Source organism: Bombina bombina, chromosome 2 (genome assembly GCF_027579735.1).
Source record: "Bombina bombina isolate aBomBom1 chromosome 2, aBomBom1.pri, whole genome shotgun sequence".
Taxonomy (NCBI): domain Eukaryota; kingdom Metazoa; phylum Chordata; class Amphibia; order Anura; family Bombinatoridae; genus Bombina; species Bombina bombina.
The window spans coordinates 1,422,216,089-1,422,241,910 of NC_069500.1; positions in this window are offsets into that span (position 1 = coordinate 1,422,216,089).

Genomic DNA, 25,822 nt, shown 5'->3' on the forward strand with positions numbered 1-25,822 from the left:
TATATATATATATATATATATATGTTTTGTGGTACAATGGGCAAAGTTCCACATGACGTATCTATACGACTTTTTGGGCAAAGGGGTTAAGGTAAAAACTGCCTTTGAGAATCCCATTAGGTGAAATTTTCTTAAAGAATCTCGCAAGCCTAGAGACCTTTCGATAATAGGGCTCCTAATACTAGTGAGCGCAGAACTGGTTACAATACACAGAGATTTAGGAGACCTCCCCAGGCAATGAAGAGTTAAACTATCAGCATTTCACAAATGTTTATCATTTTATCAGCATATGTTAAAGCATATGGGCAAGAGAAGGGCTTTTACTGTGCATTTTTATAATGTATAATGTGGACTGAATATGGGGGATTTTCACGTGGATGAGCATCTTTTATAAAACATTTGTCTGAAAGAAAAATATCTGAGGATGAATTTTGGAGCAATAAATTCTTACAGTCAGATTATTAATTCTGATTTTTAATTCACAATCAAACTAGGGTTTTTGATTGAAAACATATTAAGAAAACTGAGCACAATCAATAGCATGGGATTCATTATATGACGCTTGGGGGGGTAGTTATCAACGTGTCAACTTTCCTGCCTTCGCCGGCCCAATACGCCCGCCTAAGCTCGCCTACCTTCGCCGCCGCAGACCTGAAAAAATACGCCTAAGTTATCAAATAAAGCTGTCAAAAAGCCGTGGGGCGATGAGCAGCGGACTGTGAGAGTTATCACTCATCCGATCTCGCTGCTCTTCGGCTGTTTGACAGCTTTCTTGCTAGCCTGTCACTAAGCACTCACACTAAACTGCACTGTTCTACCCCTTATACCGGCGCCCCCGGAGCCCCACGCAAATAAATAAAGTTACTAACCCCTAAACCGCCGCTCCTAGACCCTGCTGCAAGTCTTATAAATGTATTAACCCCTAAACCGCCGCTCCTAGACCCCGCCGCAAGTCTTATAAATGTATTAACCCCTAAACCGCCGCTCCCGGACACCGATGCCACCTACATTATACCTAGTAACCCCTATCCTGCCCCCCCTATACCGTCGCCCTCTATAATAAAGTTATTAACCCCTATCCTGCTGATCCCGCACCTCGCCGCAAATAAATAAATAGTTTAACCCCTAAACCGCCGCTCCCTGAACCCGCCGCAAACTATATTAAATTTATTAACCCCTATCCTGCCCCCCCCTACACCGTCGCCACCTATAATAAATTTATTAACCCCTATCCTGCCCCCCCCCTACACCGCCGCCACTGTAATAAAATTATTAACCCCTAAACCTAAGTCTAACACTAACCCTAGCATCCCCTAACTTAAATATTAATTAAATAAATCTAAATAATATTTATATTATTAACTAAGTTAATCCTATTTAAAACTAAATACTTACCTATAAAATAAACCCTAATATAGCTACAATATAAATAATAATTATATTGTAGCTATCTTAGGATTTATTTTTATTTTACAGGTACCTTTCAATTTATTTTAACTAGGTACAATAGCTATTAAATAATTATTAACTATTTAATAGCTTACCTAGCTAAAATAAACTGAAATTTACCTGTAAAATAAAAACTAACCTAAGTTACAATTACACCTAACACTACACTATACTTTAATAAATTATTCCTATTTAAAACTAAATACTTACCTGTAAAATAAACCCTAAGAGAGCTACAATGTAATTAATAATTACATTGTAGCTATCTTAGGATTTATATTTATTTTACAGGTAACTTTGTATTTATTTTAGCTAGTTAGAATAGTTATTAAATAGTTATTAACTATTTAATAACTACCTAGCTAAAAGAAATACAAAATTACCTGTAAAATAAATCCTAACCTAAGTTACAATTAAACCTAACACTACACTATCATTAAATAAATTAAATAAACTACCTACAAATAACTACAATTAAATACAATTACATAAACTAACTAAAGTACAAAAAATAAAAAAAGCTAAGTTACAAAAAATAAAAAAAATAAGTTACAAACATTTAAAAAAATATTACAACAATTTTAAGATACTTACACCTAATCTAAGCCCCCTAATAAAATAACAACCCCCCCCCAAAATAAAAAAAATGCCCTACCCTATTCTACATTTAAAAAGTTCAAAGCTCTTTTACCTTACCAGCCCTTAAAAGGGCCTTTTGTGGGGGCATGCCCCAAAGAGTTCAGCTCTTTTGCCTGTAAAAGAAAAATACAACCCCCCCAACATTAAAACCCACCACCCACATACCCCTAATCTAACCCAAACCCCCCTTAAAATAACCTAACACTAATCCCCTGAAGATCATCCTACCTTTAGTCGTCTTCACTCAGCCGAGCCACCGATGGAACTGAAGAGGACATCCGGACCGGCAGAAGTGATCATCCAAGGGGCGCTGAAGAAATCTTCCATCCGATGAAGTGATCCTCCAAGCGGCGCTGAAGAAATCTTCCATCCGGGCGAGGTCATCTTCCAAGAGGCGCTGAAGAAGTCTTCTATGCGGGCGAGGTCATCTTCGAAGCCGGGTCTTGAATCTTCACCCCGCCGACGCGGAACATCCTTCTTTCCCGACAGACTACCGACGAATGAAGGCTCCTTTAAGGGACGTCATCCAAGATGGCGTCCCTTCAATTCCGATTGGCTGATAGGATTCTATCAGCCAATCGGAATTAAGGTAGGAAAATTCTGATTGAGCGGCGGTTTAGGGGTTAATAGGTATAGAGTAGCTTGCGGTGGGCTCCAGGAGTGGCGGTTTAGGGGTTAATAACTTTATTTAGTTGCGGCGGTGTAGGGGGGGACAGATTAGGGGTGTTTAGACTCTGGGTACATGTTAGGGTGTTAGGTGTAGACAGCTCCCATAGAAATCAATGGGATGTCTGTCAGCAGCGAACTTGTACTTTCGCTATGGTCAGACTCCCATTGATTCCTATGGGATCCGCCGCCTCCAGGGTGGCGGATTGAAAACCAGGTACGCTGGGCCGTAAAAGTGCGGCGGATCGAAGTTTACGTCACAAAATTCTACTTTTGCCGGTCTCTAGCCTTTGATAACTAAGGCGAATCAGCCTCGCCACAAATACGCTGCGGAATTCCAGCGTATTTGAGGTTGACGGCTTGATAACTACCCCCCTTGGTCTCAGGCAAAGGATAATAAACCATCAGGTAGCGTAGGGTTAAATATATTAACCTAATAATGTTAACGGCAGAAATGTTTTTAGCGCTCCCTATGCTTTTAATAGAATGCTCTTAGGGCAAACCGTTCCCTCATATAACAAGAGGTGACTTAACTGGTTTCACTTGAGCACAGTACAAAACGCAGCTGCAAAATGTAATGCTCTTTAAGACCTGCAGCAAACAATTATCGCTTGCTAATTTGCATAACACAACACATGAAATAGCTATGGAACTAAAGGATTTAAGTTGCATTTAGACTTAATATTTATGAAACAAAGGCTTATTAATGAAATAACTCTGTGCAAATATTATGTGTGTATGTAAGTATGTGTGAATATATATATATATATATATATTTACTAGCTGTTGTCCGCGGCTTAGCTCACGTGGATTTTGTGATTTGTAAAAAATAGCAAAAAACCTGATCACTCGCAACGACATGTGCCCTCACGTGTGTGCCGTTCGGGTTGCACACTCGCTGATATGAACTTCTTGAGTTTTTGTTAATTCTCTGTCAGCTAGATTACGAGTTTTGCGTTATGAGTGGCGCGGTGCTAACTTGCAAGTTATTTTCACAGCTCACTTCCCTAAAGCGCTGGTATTACAGGTTTTCATAAACCCGGCGTTATCAGGCAAGAACTGAGCGTAGAGCAAAATTGATCTCCATACCACACTCCAATACCAGCGCTGCTGAAAGCTGCAGTGAGCTGGTTTTACGTGCTTGTGCACGAGCTGGCTGAAAAAAAAGTCTAACACCTTTAGCAATAAAGCAGCGTAAAGCCCCGTAACACAGCCCCATTAAAGTCTATGGGGAAACTAAATTTATGTTTACACCTAAAAACCTAACATAAACCCTGAGTCTAAACACCCCTAATCTGCCGTCCCCGACATCGCCGCCACCTACATTACACTTATTAACCTCTAATCTGCCGCAACCGCCACCACCTACATTACAGTTATTAACCCCTAATCTGCCACCGCCAATGTCGCCGCCACCTACCTACACTTATTAACCCCTAATCTAAGGATTGAGCTCGCATTCTATTAGCTGTTCCAATCAGCCAATAGAATGCAAGCTCCTGATTGCTACAGTCAATAGGATTTTTTCAACCTTAATCTAAGGAACGCCATCTTGGATGACATCATTTAAAGGGAAACCTCATTCGGAAGAAGACGTCGATTGAAGAGGATGCTCCGCGCCGGATGTCTTGAAGATGGACCCACTCCGCGCCGGATGGATGAAGATAGAAGATGCCGTCTGGAGGAAGACTTCTGCCCAGTTGGATGAAGACTTCTGCAGCTTTGTTGAGGACTTCTGCCGGCTTCGTTGAGGATGGATGTCGGGTCTTCGAAAACTGTAAGTTGATCTTCGGGGGATAGTGTTAGGCTTTTTTAAGGGTTTATTGGGTGGGTTTTATTTTTAGATTAGGGGTTTGGGCACTTGAAAAAGAGCTAAATGCCCTTTTCAGGGCAATGGGGAGCTTAGTTTTTTTTCAGCTAGGATTTTATTTGGGGGGTTTGGTTGTGTGGGTGGTGGGTTTTACTGTTGGGGGTTGTTTGTATTTTTTTTTACAGGTAAAAGAGCTGATTTCTTTGGGACAATGCCCCGCAAAAGGCCCTTTTAAGGGCTATAGGTAGTTTAGTTTAGGCTAGGGGGGGTATTTTTGGAGGGCTTTTTTATTTTGATAGGGCTATTAGAGGTGTAATTAGTTTAAATATCTGATAATTTCTTTTTTTATTTTGTGTAATTTAGTGTTTTGTTTTTTTTCTAATTTAGGAAATTGTATTTAATTTAGGTAATTGATTTAATTGTAGTGTAAGGTTAGGTATTAGTGTAACTCAGGTTAGGTTTTATTTTACAGGTACATTTGTATTTATTTTATCTAGGTAGTTAGTAAATAGTTAATAACTATTTAGTAACTATTCTACCTAGTTAAAATAAATACAAACTTGCCTGTAAAATAAAAATAAACCCTAAGCTAGCTACAATGTAACTATTAGTTATATTGTAGCTAGCTTAGGGTTTATTTTACAGGTAAGTATTTAGTTTTAAATAGGAATTATTTAGGTAATAATAGTAGGTTTTATTTAGATTTATTTTAATTATATTTGTTAGGGGGTGTTATGGTTAGGGTTAGACCTTAGGGGTTAATAAATTTAGTATAGTGGCAGAGACATTGGGGGCGGCAGATTAGGGGTTAATAAATGTAGGTCGGTGGCGGCAATGTTAGGGGCGGCAGATTAGGGGTTAATAATATTTAACTAGTGTTTGTGATGCGGGAGTGCTGCAGTTTAGGGGTTAATATGTTTATTATAGTGGCGGCGATGTCCAGAGTGGCAGATTAGGGGTTAATAATTTATTTTTTTTTTCTGTACAAAAAATATTGAAATTCCTTTAGTGCTTGAGTCATAATTCCTTGTATATTTTTTTTCCCTCAAACTGAAACATTTTACAATCTCAGATTTATTCAACATATATAGCTTAAAAACAAATCTATTTCATTTGCTATGACTTCCTCTGGAGGATGTATATTATTACTGGCAAACGCAATTGTCATGTCCCAAGCATCCACTCCACAATTGCAACATTTAAGTCTTTGAAAAGGTAATTGAGTATCATATACTGTAAGTAGCCATCACTGAGCATTTCTACTCTTTCACTCATAGCACTGGTATTCTCAGTTTTAATGATGACTTTGGTATCAGGGCTGAGCAGGAGCAGTCTTTCAGTGGCCCGTCGGATATTGATTGCCCTGCGGATGAAATGTTCAATAGGGAAAAGCCGGAAGTGCATTCCAAGGGTAAATGCGATCACAGTGTAGCTATCTCCCCCAATCTTAGCAATCTGATGTGAAATTGTGAATTCTTCTTTAAAACTATGAAAACCTAGAAAAATAAATGGGTTGGCATGTTTCCTCCTGTATTTTAATGTTTTGCTCAGTGTCCACTGAAAGAAGGGTCTTACACCAGTGACATATGCTGATGATTTGTTAATTTTTCTTGAGGACTCAACTAAGTCCATTCCAAAAATTCTTCAGATATTATCTATCTTTAGCTCTTTTGCAGGTTATAAAATAAATCTACAAAAAAGTGAACTCTTATGGATATTAAAATATAGCGGAAGTTGCACTGATCACCCATTTAAAAATACAGATAGCATCAAATATTTGGGCATTATATTACACAGAAATCCTAAGATATGGTATAATCTAAATTTTAAACCAGTTTTTGAAAAAGCCTTAGTAGATCTGAAGAATTGGTCTTCATTTCCTCTTTCTCTATCGGCTCGTGTCAACCTAGTCAAAACTATCATCTTTCCGAGGATATTATACCTCCTACAAAATCTGCCATTATTCATTCCTAATCAGGATATCCGAAAGTTTTACGCAGCATGCTCACAATTTCTTTGGAAAGGACAAAAGGCTCGTATTGCCATTGTAAAATTATGCCAAGAAAAAAACTGTGGTGGACTGGCGTTGCCGGATATAAAACTTTCTAATTTAACTACTCTAGCTAAAATAGCGATTGGTTGGCTGATTGGCTCTAATAAAGTATCTTCTGTGGAGATGGAGAGTTTGTTTATAACCCCTTTTTCCCTAAAAGCTATCTTACATTGCCCTACAAAGAAACTTCCGTCAAATATTAGTAATCTTATTTCTTTTAAAAACGTTATTATAGCATGGCAAAAAATTTGTAGTCTGTGTAACTTAGATTTTAGATTCTCTCCATTCTTACCAATACAAGGCAACCCAGAGTTTATCCCAGGAATCCACGAACAAATATATTATACGTGGGCCCAAATAGGCCTTAAGCACATGAACCAACTCATCTCTATCTCAGGACAGATGCTGCCTTATTGTGACTTATCACACTCATTTGAACTACCAAGACATAGTCTATTTGCCTATTTTCAAACACGGCATTATATTAATTCGCTAGATCCTGGTAGTCAGTTGGAATCTCGCTGGTCCGAGATTAACGATTGCATTAAAAAAGCTGCTGCAGGCAAATTTACGATTTCTCTGCTATATAATATTATGCTTGCAAAACAGGGCCAAATTTTCTCTCAAAAGCAGGTCTATTTTTGGCGTCATTATTTCCCGCAATTTAAAGTAGTTAATATTGTTTATAGCTTTTCGGCATTAGAGAAACTCAATGTATCAATTGCGTGGAAAGAATCGCAGACCAAACTATTGCATAATGCTTATCTAACGCCTCTTAAAATGTCTAAATTCTCTTCCTCTACACAACAACACTGTCCAAAATGTCATTTACTAAATGCAGACATTATACATATGTGGATACATATGTTTTTCTATTGTCCAAAAATAAACCAGCTGTGGCGCAAAGTTAATTACTGGTATAACCGTCAGTTTCACGATAACTTTAAAATCCATGCCTATCATATAATTTTTCTGATACATTCAAATCTAGTAGTGGCTAAACCAAAAAATATTGGAATATTGTACACAATAATCTTAGTAACCAGAATCTTAATCCTGAAAAAATGGAAAGATACATCTCCACCTAGATTCTCTATTTTTCGTAATATGTTGCTCCAACAACTTGTGTTTGAATCACATAATACTATTTACCAGTTTAAAGATAGGGCTGAACTATTTGTGGAAAACTGGCAACCAATAATTAATTTATACCCACTTTCTACACAGAAGCTAGTCTTGGCGCCCCTGCGTTTCACTGAAATTTACGAGACCCTTTTTAGAGATTAATTTCTCAAATGGTAATTAGAATATAAATGTGGACCAAATGACGGTGGCAGGGGGGGATGAGAGAGAGAGGTAGTGCGGTGTATTTTTTTTTTTCCTCTCTCTGTTTCTTTTCCTTTTTTTTTCCCTTTATTTTTCTGTCAATCATTTCCACTGTTTGTTAATTTAGAAGCTAGTCTTGGCGCCCCTGCGTTTCACTGAAATTTACGAGACCCTTTTTAGAGATTAATTTCTCAAATGGTAATTAGAATATAAATGTGGACCAAATGACGGTGGCAGGGGGGTATGAGAGAGAGAGGTAGTGCGGTGTATTTTTTTTTTCCTCTCTCTGTTTCTTTTCCTTTTTTTTTCCCCTTTATTTTTCTGTCAATCATTTCCACTGTTTGTTAATTTATCAGAAAATTATTCTAACTAATGTATGCTATCTGGGCATGAACTACATGACCTATATTGGCAATCTACATATGTAGATCTTTATGTTATGGTAAATTTAAGGCTATAGCTGTATTCCTTAAGTAGGTCATGATAGGAGGTTCATATGACTTTAATTTTGATTTAGGATAGACTCTTTTTTTTTCATGACGTAATCCCTCTATCTACGGTTAATTTCAGTTTGTTTCACACATATACGTTTTGTCATATGAATATTAAGAAAGGAAGAGGGTGGGTAAAGGAGTAAGAAAAAGGAAAACATGATGTATTATAATGTTTTGTTGATTCATAACCTACAAACGATAAAAAGCAGCAAATAATGATCATTTTGGAAGTAAGATATCTTAGATGCATGTATCTGGTTTGAGGTCTGGTACGTATTTGGCACACGTAGGTTTCTGTGCGTGTATTTGTCATCATCCAAAACATTCTACCTTTGATGTGTATCCCTTTTCTTTTGTTGCCTCAATTTTAGATTTAAAACCATTGGACCTCCATGGAACTCACTGGTGTAATAATTTTGTTTTAGTGTTTGCGATGTGGGAGGGCCTCGGTTTAGGGGTTAATAGGTAGTTTATGGGTGTTAGTGTACTTTTCTGCACTTTAGTTATGAGTTTTATGCTACAGCTTTGTAGTGTAAAACCCATAACTACTGACTCAGTTTACACTATGGATCTTGGCGGTATAGGGTGTACCGCTTACTTTTTGGCCTCCCAGGCAGACTCGTAATACCGGCGCTATGGAAGTCCCATTGAAAAAGGACTTTTTGAAAGATGTGGTAATTACGTTGCGTTACGGCCAAATAAGTGTGCGGTGCAACTAAACCTGCAAGACTCGTAATACCAGCGGTAGTGAAAAAGAACCTTAACGCTGCTTTTCACTCATACCGCAAAACTCATAATCTAGCCGTGTGTTTCTCGTAATCTAAATAACAATTTTCATGTCTGTAACATCTTGGGTTTTTGAGATATAGGTATCCTCATAAATCACCCCCATTTTGACCCCTTCTTAAGTGGATGTTTGAGAAATGGTAAAAACATGTTTCTTAATTTTTTAGAAGATTCTAAATACCAATTTCCATGTCAGTAACATTTTTTTTTTATATAGGTATCCTCATAAATCAACACCCTCTTTTGACCCCGATTAAGTTGATTTTGTGGAAATGGTAAAACGTGTGTTTCTTTATTGTTAAAGAAGAATCGAAATACCAAATATCACGTCTGTAACATTGTCAGTTTTTGAGATATAGGTTCCTCATAAATAATCCCCCCTCTTTTGACCCCCCTTAAGTGGATTTTGTGGCAATGATAAAACATGCTTTTCTTTATTTTTCAAGGGGAATCTAAATACCAATTTTCATGTCTGTAACATCGTTGTTTTTTGAGATATAGGTATCCTCATAAAAAAGTTCACCCCCCTTTTTACTCCCTTGGGGAAATAATTTCCAAAAATCCTTCCTTAGTGGGTGCCTGCGTCATAAAAATAACGTACCTTCCAAATGTCACATTCCTAGGTTAAATGGTTTGAGCTGAGCGTTGATGAGTCAGTCAGTCAGGACTTCTTCTTTTATATATATATACATATATTATTATTATCAGGTATTTGTAGAGCGCCAACAGGTTCCGCAGCGCTATGAACATAGGTGGTATATAAAAATGATTACAGAGATCAAGTGGGGAGAGAGGGTCCTGCCAAGAGTTGCACTGTTGTAGTCGACTCTTATGAAGATGAACTACAAACAGCTGGGCTCATAGGCTTACATGCTATGGGGTTTTAGGGGATAGCAGTGGAGATAGGAAGGTTAGTGTAGGTTGTAAGCGTCCCTGAACAGTAGAGTCTTCAGGGAGCACTTGAAGCTTTTAAAACTAGGGGAGATTCTTGTGGAGCGAGGCAGAGAGTTCCATAAAATGGGAGCCAATCTGGAGAAATCTTGAAGACGGGAATGTGAGGAGGTAATAAGAGAGGAGGAGAGTAGGAGATCATCATGAGCAGAGTGAAGGGGACGGGAGGGAGAGTATCTGGAGACAAGGTCTGAGATGTAGGGGGGGAGCAGTGCAATTGAGGGCTTTGTGTGTCAGAGTGAGAATTTTGTGTTTCATCCTGGAGGCGAGAGGAAGCCAGTGAAGGGATTGGCAGAGAGGTGCGGCAGATGAAGAGCGACGCGCAAGGAAGATTAGCCTGGCAGAGGCATTCATTATGGATTGTAAAGGAGCTAGATGGCAGCTAGGGAAACCAGAGAGCATAGAGTTGCAATAGTCGAGGCGGGAATGGATGAGACAGTGGATTAAAATCTTTGTTGTGTCTTGTGTAAGGAAATGTCTAAATTTAGCAATGTTTTTTAAGGTGGAAGTGGCAGGCTTTAGTCAAGGACTGCATGTGAGGAGTGAAAGAAAGATCTGAGTCCAGTGTGACCCCAAGACATCAGGCATGTGAGGTTGGGATAATGATGGAGTTATCAACCGTTATAGAGACATGGGGGGTGGAGATTTTGGAAGAAGGGGGAAAAATAAGGAGCTCAGTTTTGGAGAGATTTAGCTTGAGGTAGTGAGAGGACATCGAAGATGAGATATGAGAAAGACAGTTAGTGACACAGGTTAGCAAGGAAGGAGGTAGTTCTGGTGCAGAGAGGTAGATTTGGGTATCATCTGCATACAAATGATAATGAAACCCATGGGACTTTATTAAGGAACCTAGTGAGGACGTGTAGATTGACAAGAGAAGGGGACAGAGGACAGAGCCTTGCGGTACCCCAACAGAAAGAGGTAACAGGGCAGAGGATGCATATATATAGATGTATGTGTGTATGTGTGTATATATCTATGTATGTATGTATGTATGTGTATGTAAATATGTATGTTTGTAAGTATGTGTGAATATATCTATGTATGTATGTGTTGTGCATATGTATGTCTGTGTGTATGTATGCATGTATGTGTGTATATATGTATGTATGTGTATGTATATTTGTATGTATGTGTGTATGAGTATGTATGTATATATGCATGTGTGCATGTATGTGTGTAAATATCTATGTATGTATTGTGTGTATAACTGTGTACATATGTATGTATGTGTATGTATATATGTATATATGTATGTATGTGTGTATGAGTATGTATGTATATATGTATGTGTGTATGAGTATGTATGTATATATGTATGTGTGCATGTATGTGTTGTGACAGGAACACTTTTAACCACGGTCTTCTAGGGCACAAATGCAGCACAGGACAATCCACTGTAGTTTAAAAAGCTTTATTTTTCACAGCAATAACAAACAGGCAGTTAATTTTCAAAAGAGGGAAATCCTTCCTCTGCAGCAAAGTTAAGTGCTTTTAAATGTGTCCCAGTACTTCACAGCATTCCACAAGTGCTTTGTAAAAATAATGTCCTTTTACAGTTCACAGGAACAAAAGTCTTTTACACAGTGTAACAAACACACACACCGGCTTCTGTAGCTGTATATCTCTCTCTCAAGGCCTAAGTGAGGCTGCTATTTAAACCCTCACAACTTCTAATTAGCCACACCTGTGATTAGCTGCTGGACAGCTTCACAGCTGTCTGGGATAATCAAATACACACTCTTTCTCCCTGGGGTTTTAACTGAAAGGAGAAATAGCATGTACAATGCTTGGTCTTAAATATCTTCCATTTATAACCAGGCCTTGCTTTCTGTCACATATCCTCCCCCCCAGCTCACACCCAGTGGGTTGAGCGACCATGGACATCAATGAATGTACCCGAGACAAACCATCAGCATTGCCCTGCAAAAGACCGGCCCTGTGCTCAACAGTAAAATTGAAGGGTTGCAAGCTAAGAAACCACCTAGTAACCCTTGAATTTGTTTCCTTATTCTGACTCATCCACGTGAGAAGAGCATGATCTGTTATTAATTTAAATTTTCTTCCCAACAGATAGTACCTAAGGGTCTCTAAAGCCCACTTAATGGCAAGGCATTCTTTCTCCACTATAGAATAGTTCTTTTCCTGTGAAATAAGTTTTCTGCTTAGGAAAAGGACAGGATGCTCTTCTCCCTGACACTCCTGCGAGAGAACTGCTCCTAAACCAACATCAGAGGCATCTGTCTGTACAATAAAATCTTTAGCGAAATTGGGGGTTACCAAAACTGGATGGGCACAAAGGGCATCTTTCAACTGCTTAAAAGCTTGTTCTGCTTCTGGGGACCATTTTATCATAACTGGGGCCCTTGCTTTTGTGAGATCCGTCAAGGGTGCCGCAATTGTAGCGAAATTCGGGATAAACCTTCTATAATAACTAGTTATCCCAATAAATGCTCTTACTTGTTTTTTAGTTAGAGGCTGTGGCCAGTTCTGTATGGCCTCTATTTTTGTTGTCTGAGGTTTAACTAATCCTCTACCAATAGTATAACCCAAGTACTTAGCTTCCTGTAAACCAACAGTACATTTTGCAGGATTGGCAGTTAACCCAGCGGACCGTATTGCATCAAGTACTGCTTGAACTTTTGGAAGATGGGATTCCCAATCTGTACTATAAATTATAACATCATCCAAATATGCTGCCGCATAACGAACATGGGGTTTCAGAATTCTATCCATCATCCTCTGGAATGTTGCCGGGGCCCCATGTAAACCAAATGGCAACACCGTATACTGAAATAAGCCCTCTGGGGTTGAAAAAGCTGTCTTTTCCTTTGCTTGACTAGTGAGAGGCACCTGCCAATACCCTTTCATTAAATCAATTGTAGTGAGATAACGTGCTTTTCCTAACCTTTCTATTAACTCATCTACTCTAGGCATTGGATAGGTGTCAAATTTGGAAACACAATTAAGCTTACGAAAGTCATTACAGAACCTTAATGAACCATCCGGCTTTGGAACAAGCACGATTGGACTGTTCCACTCACTTTGTGATTCCTCAATTACCCCAAGCTTTAACATTTTTTCTACCTTCAGTTTAATAGCCTTTCTACGAGCCTCAGGGACCCTATAGGGTTTAAGGCAGACCTTCTTCCCTGGTTCTGTTATTATGTCATGCTTAATAACATTAGTTTTTCCCGGTACCACAGAAAATACCTCTTTGTTTCTTCTAATAAAATCCTTGACCTCTCGCTTCTGATGTACAGATAGGGTTTCTGATATATTTACCTCTGGTTCAGTGACAGGGAGTTCTGTAGGTTTTAAGGCAACTAAAACTTCCCTATCTTTCCAAGGTTTTAACAGATTTATATGATATATTTGCTCAGGTTTCCTTCTCCCTGGCTGACTTACTTTGTAATTAACATCACTCACTTTCTCAATTATCTCATATGAGCCCTGCCAAGTAGCCAAGAATTTATTTTCAACTGTAGGGACCAGAACTAACACCCTATCCCTAGGTTGAAACACCCTGGCTCTAGCATTACGGTTGTAGCTGTACTTTTGTGCTTCCTGTGCTTTTCCCATATGTTCCCTTACAATGGGCATGACAGCTTCCATACGATCCTGCATTTGGGAAATATGTTCAATAATACTTCGATAAGGTGTTGTCTCTTGCTCCCAAGTCTCTTTAACTATATCTAGTAATCCCCTGGGATGCCGCCCATATAACAGTTCAAATGGGGAAAAACCTGTAGAAGCCTGGGGAACCTCCCTGATAGAGAACATTAAATAGGGTAACAGAAGGTCCCAATTTCTCCCATCTGTGTCAATTACCTTTCTTAGCATACTTTTGAGAGTTTTGTTAAACCTTTCTACTAAACCATCATTCTGAGGGTGATATACTGAGGTCCTTAGTTGTTTTATGCCAAACAACTTACACAATTCTTTTGTAACCCTGGACATAAATGGAGTTCCTTGGTCTGTCAAAATTTCCTTAGGTATCCCGACCCTGCTAAACATTAGTATGAGTTCTTTTGCTATGGACTTTGCAGAGCTGTTACGAAGGGGAACTGCCTCAGGATAGCGTGTAGCATAATCAAGGATTACCAGTATATACTGATGTCCTCTAGCAGATTTAACCAACGGACCCACCAAGTCCATAGCAATTCTTTCAAAAGGCACATCAATTATAGGCAAGGGCACTAAAGGGTTACGAAAATCTTTAGCAGGAGCTGTAAGTTGACACTTAGGGCATGAAGCACAATAATCCTTGATGGCTACAAATATCCCTGGCCAATAAAACCTTCTAAGAACTCTCTCTTTGGTTTTCTCAACTCCCAAATGCCCCCCTAGAATGTGGTTATGTGCAAGATTTAAAACAGTGTTCCTAAAAGCCTGGGGCACCAAAAGTTGTTTAACAATGTCTGTTCCTTTCTTCTCTACACGATATACCAAATCATTAACTGCTTCAAAATAAGGATAGGGTAATACATTTCCTGGCTGTGTCACAACATCATTTATAACCCTGATATTATTTCTTGCCTCTACCAATGTTGGATCCTCCCATTGGGCTTTTTTAAAATTACCAGGGCCACCAACCAGATCTATCAAATCATCAATATTTTCCGAGCTAGTACTTGGTACTTCATTACTCTGAGAAGGTTGATCACCTACTAATACAGGCATAGGGCAATAAATCTTATTTTTCTCCTTTTCAATGGAACCCCCTTCAAAATCAGTTTCAGAGAAAGGAAATACATAAATATCAGAAGTTTGACATATTTCTGGAGATTCCCATAACTCCAGAAATTTTGGAAAATCTCTCCCTATCACCACCTCATGGGCTAAATTTGGTACTACACCAACACAATATTTTAATTTACCACACTGAGTCTCAATCTCCACCTCAGCTGTAGGATATTCCCGTTTATCTCCATGAACACAGATAATTCCCATTTTTTCCCCATAATCTAATATTGCATCTGGTACTAAAGATTTAGCCACTAGTGTGACCATACTTCCTGAATCAAGCAAAGCCCTAGACACTTTACCATTAACCATCACAGTACACCAATGGGAATCATTATTAACAGAGCTGTTGCTATTAGACAATAGTGAATGTGCAACATTACAGTCCATAAATTCATCTTTATCACAGTCTCTAGCAATATGCCCAACCTCATTACATTTAAAACATCTTACAGGTTGGTTATATTTAAATGTTTCCTTAATTCCTGGGGAAATGTCTCTGGTGTTTTGCCTATACACCTGCTGCTCTCTTATCCCCTTTATCCCCTGAACAGTCTTACCAGTTCTTGTAGAGCTCTGGGACTTGGGATTGTGGGGCTGATCCATTGAAGATTGTTGCAAAACTTCTCCTGAAGCTATAAATCTTTCGACCAATACAATCAACTGATCCGCTGTTTGAGGATCACCTTGATTAACCCACCGCCGCAGGGAAGCAGGTAATCCACGCTGAAACCGGTCCATCACCAGTAGTTCCACTATTTTGGTAGCCTAATTAACCTCTGGTTGCAGCCACTTCCTGGCAAGGTGTATAAGGTCGAACATTTGGGATCTTGCAGCATTATGAGATGAAAACATCCAGGAATGGAATCTTTGTGCACGGACTGCCGAAGTCACCCCCAGGCGTGCAAGGATTTCTGCTTTCAATTTCTCATAGTCACCGGCTTGTGCTGGCTCTAAATCAAAGTAGGCCTTCTGAGGTTCACCACTAAGAAATGGCGCAAGTATACTCGCCCACTCAACTGTCGGCCATTTTTCTCTTTCTGCTGTGCGTTCAAATGCCAAAAGATACGCCTCAACATCATCAGCTGCTGTCATTTTTTGAAGATAATGACTAGCCCTTATTACTCTGGAACCTTGGCTGCCACCAACATATTCAGAGTTCAGTCTTTCTGATATGGCTTGAACCTCTCGTTGCAGAGTCTGTGTAGCACTTTGCTGCTCCTCCCGGGTCTTCCTGAATGTCTCAGCTTGCACAGCAGCCATCTGTTGTATCAACAATTCAGTGTTCTCCTTCTGTGATTTAGCCAGCAGCATAGCACTCTCTGACTGGGCCAAGACCAACTGTTGCAGTGCTGCACTATTTTCAGCAGCTTTTCTGTTAGTCTCCTGCTGTATAGCATTAGAATGGATCAAAGCTTTAATGACTTCCTCCATGTTGCTTGCAGATTATTATGCCCACAGACATACAACGTGGTTGCCCGAATTCTCCACCAAGTGTGACAGGAACACTTTTAACCACGGTCTTCTAGGGCACAAATGCAGCACAGGACAATCCACTGTAGTTTAAAAGGCTTTATTTTTCACAGCAATAACAAACAGGCAGTTCATTTTCAAAAGAGGGAAATCCTTCTTCTGCAGCAAAGTTAAGTGCTTTTAAATGTGTCCCAGCACTTCACAGCATTCCACAAGTGCTTTGTAAAAATAATGTCCTTTTACAGTTCACAGGAACAAAAGTCTTTTACACAGTGTAACAAACACACACACCAGCTTCTGTAGCTGTGTAACTCTCTCTCAAGGCCTAAGTGAGGCTGCTATTTAAACCCTCACAACTTCTAATTAGCCACACCTGTGATTAGCTGCTGGACAGCTTCACAGCTGTCTGGGATAATCAAATACACACTCTTTCTCCCTGGGGTTTTAACTGAAAGGAGAAATAGCATGTACAATGCTTGGTCTTAAATATCTTCCATTTATAACCAGGCCTTGCTTTCTGTCACAGTGTGTACATATCTATGTATGTATTGTGTGTATAACTGTGTATATATGTATTTATATATATATATATATATATATATATATATATAGAGAGAGAGAGAGAGAGAGAGAGAGAGAGAGAGAGAGAGATTAGCAGCAGGAGAGCACTCTAACTTCAAAGTCGACTTGCCAGGGTGCATGCAGGAGAATAGCGTAAGTAAACAAACAATGGCTTGCACTCGCTGGGCTTTTCAAAAACGTGCCTTTATAAAGACCAATTTGTCTCAAGTGCATAAGCTTCAGCTCTTTTGGTTTGGTGATTCTACACATGAGGCGCCCCTCTCTTTCTTCTGTTTTACAGTTTATCCAGTATCTTCTGTGAAGAGGAGTGCAGCCATCTTTCACACTGAGGACATACTTGATTTTTTGCACTAACACAGTGACTTTCAACATGGGACTTTTCTATAATTGTATGTTAATAGGTACAAGTGCCATTTATTGAATGAGCTGTGTATGTTGTTTTTTACAGTGTATATATATATAGTGTATGCGCCCTCTCTTATCTTTGATATTTCTAATATATCAAACATGATGATCTTATACCAAAGTTCCAAGAGAAGTAATAAACTTTCAAAGCTTATGGCAAATCTTCCAATGGTGATTCCCACACTGAACTCTGTAATGGCTTGTTTCTTCAAAATCATAAGTGTGATAAAACTGCTAATAGGAGCTGAGAAACACGTCGTTTTTTATTGATTTGAATTCATTTTAATAAATGTTTTTAAAAACATATACTGTATATATGCATGATACTTTATTTCTACCTCATTGGAAACACCCGGATTTACAGAATAATTGGACCTGGTTATGGTTATCACGTGGTGATCAGTCAGCTGGGTGGCTGAGAAGTTCCAGTCTGCTTTTTGAGCGCCTTCAAGGTGTAAGTCATTTGTATATTTTCTTATCAAGTTTAATACTGTACTTGGCCATGTGGCGAACCTGTTATGACATGCTAGCTTGCGCTAGACTATCAATCAAGAGCAAAAAATAATTCTGGTCTTGTAATATAAGAGAAAAAAAAAGTAGTATTGATTGCGCTAAGCTATGGTAACGCCCAATATTTTTGCGCTCCACTTGTAATCTATCCCATTGATGTCATTATACTTTTGTTTGCAATACATTTTCTGCTAAAAGTTATGGTTGCCAAAGTTATAAGTTCTAATATATGTGAGGCTAATACAACGGTGTGTGTGTGTGCTCTTGTAACAAGTCACAATGCTCAGAGTACACTCAGCAATCAAATGTGCATTCTCATTTTTTTTTTTTAAATAAATAAATGAGAAAGTTGCAAACCTTCCATAGGGGGCGCTTTCTAATCTGTATTACAGCAATATAGTATACACAATAAGCAATATATCAATATAATAAAAACCATAAGAACAAAAACAAAAAAGCACAAAACCAAAAGTCCTTGGTATCTAAAGGTGGAGTCAGCACTCTATCAAAGGATGGTCAAATCCTGATGAAAGCTGATCTGGAAAACCACCATGACCTAGAACAGTCTGGTAAGGCAGAGTGGTGAGATGTGATTGCACTTACAAAATGCAAAGCACTTCCAGGTGCAATACAGGTGAACTGGGACTTCTCATCCGCCTGCTTTGGATTATAGCTTGTTCATATACACTGAGCTGGACTACTGAGAAGTTCCAGCCTGCCTCCTTAGCACCATTGGGTGCTTCACGTCTGTGAGTACCAATTTGTTATACCTCTATTATACGTTATGGTACTAGGCCATTGTGGCTCCTCTGTGTTTTTCCTTTTCCATTCTCATTTTTCTGCCCTGTATTGGTAGATGGGCACGCCACACACAGTAAAAACAATAACTCTTTAAACAGAAGCATTTTTGTACCTATCTATATATTAAAAATGCTTCTGTGTTTAAATAGCACTGCTGTGAATTTAAAACCTGTGTTTTATTTTCCCAAATAATTAATTTGATTTCTATGGAGTCTACTTTTTTGCAAGTCATTTTATCACTGGAGAAATGTCCTTATTTCTTATGAAAACGGAGGACACATTCCCAGTTCTGATTTACATCATCTCTATAGGGGGGTCACAAAGGGAAAAAGAAAAAAATATGTTTAACTCAAACAAGATGGGCAATTTAAACAAAACAAATGTTTCCAGCATTATCCAAACAACGTGTGAATGTGGCCCCTGGGGATATCTAATTACTGGCACTGTGACTTTCCCAGCATCTAAAACAATGTGAGGTATCATCTGCACTTCACTGGTTTAAATAGTCCACTCATGTATGCAGCAAAACTGCTTTAAACGTGTGCTCGCATGTACAGCGTCGCAGAGAAAACCCCTCGAGATCTTGTGCGTATTTATAGATATTTATATAAGGATTTACTGCAAGGCTATAAGCACAACATATAAATTTTCGTTTTCAAATGTTACATATTAGAGATAATACCTTCCAGTTGTTGGATATTAAAATGAATAAACAAAAATGTAAAATAAATGGCTACGTAATAAACTCCATTTTTTTTTACTAACTTGTAGCAATGAGCCAGAATATTTTAACATGGCCATAAAATTGAAAGGTTTTTAAATTCCCAGTAGCCTCTGGGTGATGAAAATGATTACTTTTAATAAACACCCGAATACAGAAAAAGAAAGAAATACGGAATCTCAAATAACCTCTGGCACCTTTTATATGATATAGGTACTGGGGCTATCCTTATATATAATCCCAAGGCCATTGCTAAACAAATACTAGTCAAACCACTACAGCACCAGCCCTTAGTGCATTTTACCTGCTGTTCTCTGGTCTTACAGATATATTAACTGTAGGAAGTCATTAGAAATGATAAAAAGTGAGGCCTTAAAGGGACTGCTAGGTACAAATACAGTACAGGGTTTGCTATTCACCATGATATTTCCTCTCTTCAATACTGCTCTCTTTAACCCTTTAAAAGTAAATCTCTGCCTCTTTACGCCGGACACCACCATCTTGGAATTGAAGTATTCTTGTACCTGTGACATAAGTGGTGCATATTCACAGATTAATGATATAGACAAGCCGTATCACTCTTGTCAGTTTAGTGTGCATAATACAGAGCAGGCGCTGTATGTGTTTTGCAGTGGCTGCATTTCTCTTTGTTATTTTTTAGGGATTTTTTTAGATGAGTTATGTAACTTTTAAACTGCTTAAAAGACTGCACAAATGTAACTCTTCTGCTCTCTATTGTGTGAGTGAATCTAAAGTACAGCTGTCACAGATCTTAAAGCACACTGTGTCTGTCACAGAATACAGCAATACGGGTGTACCAAGATGGCGGCACCCAGCTGGTTTCTGTAATGGAATAAGAGAAATGCTTTATAGAGAAAAACAACTAAAGAATACTCAGTCCCACTATAAGAATAATGATACCAAGCATCACAGAGGCGCCACTGTCAGGCAGGTGAAAAATCCAGGTTGATCAGATGCCACGGTCAGCTCTTCAGAGAATGCCAGATATCTGGATGTTAGAAACAAAAAAGAAAAAAAAGAAGCTGCTCCAATAGCGTAGTAACTCAGGGTAAAATCCCACAGGTGATAAAAAATACTCACCGAGTAGCAGCACTAATAGTGCAGTGCTATGATAAGTACATACAGGTGTGTTTAATCTTGATTTCATTGGTTTGTGTATACATTTTTGCATCCGGTCATTGTTCACTAGCTGCTTGAGGAAGTATGGTGTAATTGTGAAACGCGTCCAGCTTTTATTTGATTTTAACCACATTTTAAATATATGTTATATCCAAGTCAAGCTTCATCTGTTTATCCAGCCTGTCACTGATCCTGTATGGTATATGGTGTTTGCTGTGGGATTTGGTGATAGAGACTGCTGACAGTGACCGGTGTGAGCTAGCTGGTGAGCTCTTACCGACCCAGACTGCACTATTTTGCACTTTGCGCTAAGTGCTGCTACTCTGTGAGTATTCTGCACAAAGGGGGTTTTATCACCTGTGGGATTTTACCCTTAGTTACTATTGGAGCGCCTTCTTTTTTTCTTTATAGAGAGCTGCAGATACAAGAGGAAACGATTAGCATGATGTACTCAGTAGTTTAATGTCCCTTTTCTGTCTCTAGTAGTTTTTCACAGACCTCTGTTTTTTTCCTTAATGTATAGACACATCTAATATTAAAGTGATTTAAATATTTGTAAACATTAATTTGTTCTTCATGAAAGAACATTTGTATATAGAGCGATAGATTCAGAGTGGGGCTCCCGCTCAAGTGTAAACACTGCTAGAAGTAATCTGTTTGCTCGTGTGAGCTAGCGCGCATATTACAAATTGAAAGTAAAACTTTTGTTTCCTAATAATATTTGTCCACAACTAAAAGAGCTATGTTCACTGTGTCTGTGAGCTTAATTTGCTGAAAGTTGCTGGTATTCTGATCAGGCTGTGGTCCAAAGGTGTATACAACAGACCACTAGTGAGGTGCTGAAGTATAATTAGAGGGTTACCTTGTTTGTAGGCTGGAACCAGTAGGAGATACACTGCAAGCTGTCCTTAGGAACAGACTGTAGTCATAACCAGGAGCAGAATATAAACTGAACATCAAGGCCCGAGATGTGTACGGAAACATAGATGTAAGGGAAGAAAAGGTCCTGGTTATCCAGCAACAGCAGCCAGGCATCAAAACAAGGGGAGCAGACAAGGGAGTAATCAGAGGAGCAGTTCTAAGTAACAGATTGTACCGGCCAGAAGTCACGGCGCAGAGTGAGGCCAGAAATCCAATAAACAAATTAGGGTAATAAAATGGAGGACAGCTGCGAACTAAGAAACAGGAACCAAACAGCTGCATGATAGTCAGCCAATAGGAGAGAGGAAGCAACTCTAAGGGCTACATTTCATAAGCAGCTGATGCTGCTTTGGAGACCGAAACGGAAGTTAAGAAGCAGTGGTCATAAGAACGCTGCTCCTAAACTTGTCTGCCACCATTGAAATCATGGTGGCAGACAAGTTTAGGAGCAGCGTTCTTATGATCCGATCGGGATAATTGACAGCCCCTACCAGTGGCCGATTGGCCGCTAGTGAGCAGAGGGCAGTGTATGCTGTCAGCATTTAGCGAGGTCGAGCAGATATGATTCGCTACAGTGAACTATGTCAGCTCAACTTTAAAAAAATCTACCCTAAGCCTTAAAGGTACATGAAACCCAAAATGTTTCTTTCATGATTCAGATAGAGAATACAATTTTAAACAACTTTCTAATTCTATTATTTAATCTGTTTCATTCTCTTGGTAGTATCATTTGTTGAAGGAGCAGCAATGCACTACTAGTTTCTAACTGAACACATGGGTTAGCCAATCACATTCAATATATATATGCAGACACCAATCAACAGCTAGCACCTAGGTTCTCTGCTGTTCATGAACTTGCCTAGATAAACCTTTCAGCAAATGATAACAAGAGAAGGAAGCAAATAATATAATAGAAGTATATTGGAAAGTTGTTTAAAAATTGTATTCTTTATCTGAATCATGAAAGAAAATCCCAGCCAATTGATCAGACAAATGTTTATGTCGGTTTAGCACTGAGTATTCCTGTCTTTAGATTAAAGCTATCCAAGCCCTGCCATCAATGCACACACGGACACAGGCGGTAGAGAGCTCGCTAGTATTAACTATCTTCTAACTTTCCTGGTACCATCAAAACAAAAATCTTTCTCTTTCATGATTAAAATGAGTTAGTTTAGCATTTCATGCACTTGGGAACCTGTGAATAATTGTTTTTAATTAAATATAACGCACTAGGTAGAAAATAATGGTTTTGCATTTTTAGGTTTATATATTAATATATATTGATATTGGATTGTATTTGATGGATAAAATTCAGAATAAACAAATAGTAATAAATAGGTAATTATCACTGGAATCCATTGTCAGATATGTATTCTATTTCTATAAAGAATCCATTAATACATGTTTTAATGTATTAATACTGTAGAAAATAATTATTTTTAACCCTTACCAAACACAAAGTGAACATTTGAGAGATTAAGTCCCATAACCAGGACCAGTTCTAGACAATGTACAGTTATTTTATAAATGTTCTGTAATATTGTAACTGTTTACTAACAATCAGCTAGATTACGAGTTTTGAGTGCTACAGGAATTTTAATGACCGCCACAAAAGCAGCGTTATTTCACCTCCCTATAGCGCTGGTATTACGAATTTTAAAAAGCAGACTTGGCGAAATGGTTGCATTGAGCTCCATACCGCACCGAAAACAAGCGCTGCTTCAGCCAATAGGAATGCAAGGGACGCCATCTTGGATGATGTCACTTGCATTGAAGTTCCAGTGTATAGCAGAGACCGTATGAAGAGGATGCTCCTCGCCGGATGTCTTCAGGATAGACCCTTTCCGTACCGTCTGGATGAAGACTTCTTGCCACTTGGATGAGGACTTCGCTGGCTGGATGAAGATCGAAGAGGCCGTCTGGATGAAGACTTCTTGCCGCTTGGATGAGGACTTCACCAGCAGGATGAAGATCGAAGAGGCCGCATGGATGATGACTTCAAGCGGGACTTCAAGAACTGTAAGTGGATCGTCGGGGGTTAGTGTTAGGTTTTTTTTAAGGTTTTTTTTGGGTGGGTTTTATTTTTAGTTTAGGATCTGGGCATGTAAAAGAGCTAAATGCCCTTTTAAGGGCAATACCCATACAAATGCCCTTTTCAGGGCAATGGGAAGCTTAGGTTTTTTTAGATAGTTATTTTATTTGGGGGGGGTTGGCTGTGGGGGTGGTGGGTTTTACTGTTGGGGGAGGTTTGTATTTTTTGCTGGTAAAAGAGCTGATTTCTTTGTGGCAATGCCCCAAAAAAGGCCCTTTTAAGGGCCATTGGTAGTTTATTGTAGGCTAGGTTTTTTTTGGGGGGGGCTTTTTTATTTTGATAGGGATATTAGATTAGGTGTAATTCTTTTTTTTATTTTTGATCATTTGTTTCTTATTTTTCGTAATTTAGTGTTTTGTTTTTTTCTGTAATTAAATTATTTTTGTAATTTTTAGAGTAGTGTTAGGATTTTTTGAATGTGTAGTTTAATTTAATTTAATTGGTAGTTAGTTTAATTGTAGTTTAATAATTATCTTAGTTTAATTGTTAGTTTAAAATGAATTTATTTAATTTGACAGGTAATTTTTAATTTAATTTAAGATAAGGAAATTGTAATTTTAATATAAAGTTAGGGGGTCGTTAGGATATTTAAGTATATTTCGTTTTGGGGGGCTTGCGGTTTAGGGGTTAATAGGTTTATTATAGCGGCGGTGTGGGCGGACGGCATATTAGGGGTTAATAATATTTTAAAATAGTGTTTGCGATGTGGGAGGGCGGTGGTTTAGGGGTTAATATGTTTATTATAGTGTTGTCGATGTCAGAGAGCGGCGAAATAGAGGTTAATACATTTTAATAGTGGCGGCGATGTCCGGAGCGGCAGATTAGGGGTTAAAAAATGTATTATAGTGTTTGCGATGCAGGAGGGCCTCGGTTTAGGGGTTAATAGGTAGTTTATGGGTGTTAGTGTACTTTTTAACACTTTAGCTATGAGTTTTATGGTACAGCGTTGTAACGTAAAACTCATAACTACTGACTTTAGATGGCGGTACGGATCTTGTCAGTATAGGGTGTAACGCTCACTTTTTGGCCTCCCAGGCAAACTCGTAATACCGGCGCTATGGGAGTCTCATTGAAAAAGGACTTTTTTAAAAGTGCGATACTGACGTTGCGCGACTGGCTAAAAGGTGTGCGGAACACCTATACCGACAAGACTTCTAATAGCAGCGCGGGCCATAACGCTGCTTTTTCACTCATAACGCCAAACTCGTAATCTAGCTGTTATAAAGCACAATTACTTGCCCTTTCTCATTCTATATTATCTTTTTACAAAATGTACAGTTGTAATCAATGAATGAAATAATACCTCCATCTCTAATCAACTATAGTCCAAACCCAACCATAACCAGTAGCCTAAATGATTAAAGTTCAGCAGATTGAACTTTACATGAGAGCATGCTGATACCCAACTAACCCCTTATGAGAATTACACATATTTAAATAAACAACTCTCAGCCAGATTACGAGTTTTGCGTTATGACTCAAAAAGCATAATTATGGCCCATAACGATGCTTTTTCCCTACCGCTGCTATTACAAGTCTTGTCAGAATAGCTGTACCGCACACTTTTTTGGCCGTCACGCAACGTCAGTACCGCAAAAGTCCTTTTTCAATGGGACTCCCATAGTGCCGGTATTACGAGTTTTGCTGTGAGGCCAAAAAGTAAGCGCTACAGCCTAAAATGCCAAGATCCATAACACCATCTGAAGTCAGTAGTTATGAGTTTTACATTACAAAGCTGTAACATAAAACTCATAACTAAACTGTCACAAATTACACTAACACCCATAAACTACCTATTAACCCCTAAACTGAGGCCCTCCTGCATCACGAACACTAAAATCAAATTATTAACCCCTAATCTGCCGCGTCGGACATCACCGCCACTTAAAAAATCTATTAACCCCTATTCCGCCGCTTCCCGACATCGTCGCCACTATAATAAACCTATTAACCCCTAAACCGCTGTCCTCCCACATCGCAAACACTATTTAAATATTATTAACCCCTAATCTGCCATCCGCCCACACCGCCGCTATAATAAACCTATTAACACCTAACCCTAACGTAACCCTAACCCTAACACCCCCTAGCTTAAATATAATTAATATAAATCTAAATAAAACTTACAAGTATTACCTAAATAATTCATATTTAAAACTAAATACCTGTAAAATAAAACCTAAGCTATCTACAATATTGCTAATAGTTATATTGTATCTATCTTAGGTTTTATTTTTATTTCACTGGTAAGTTTGTA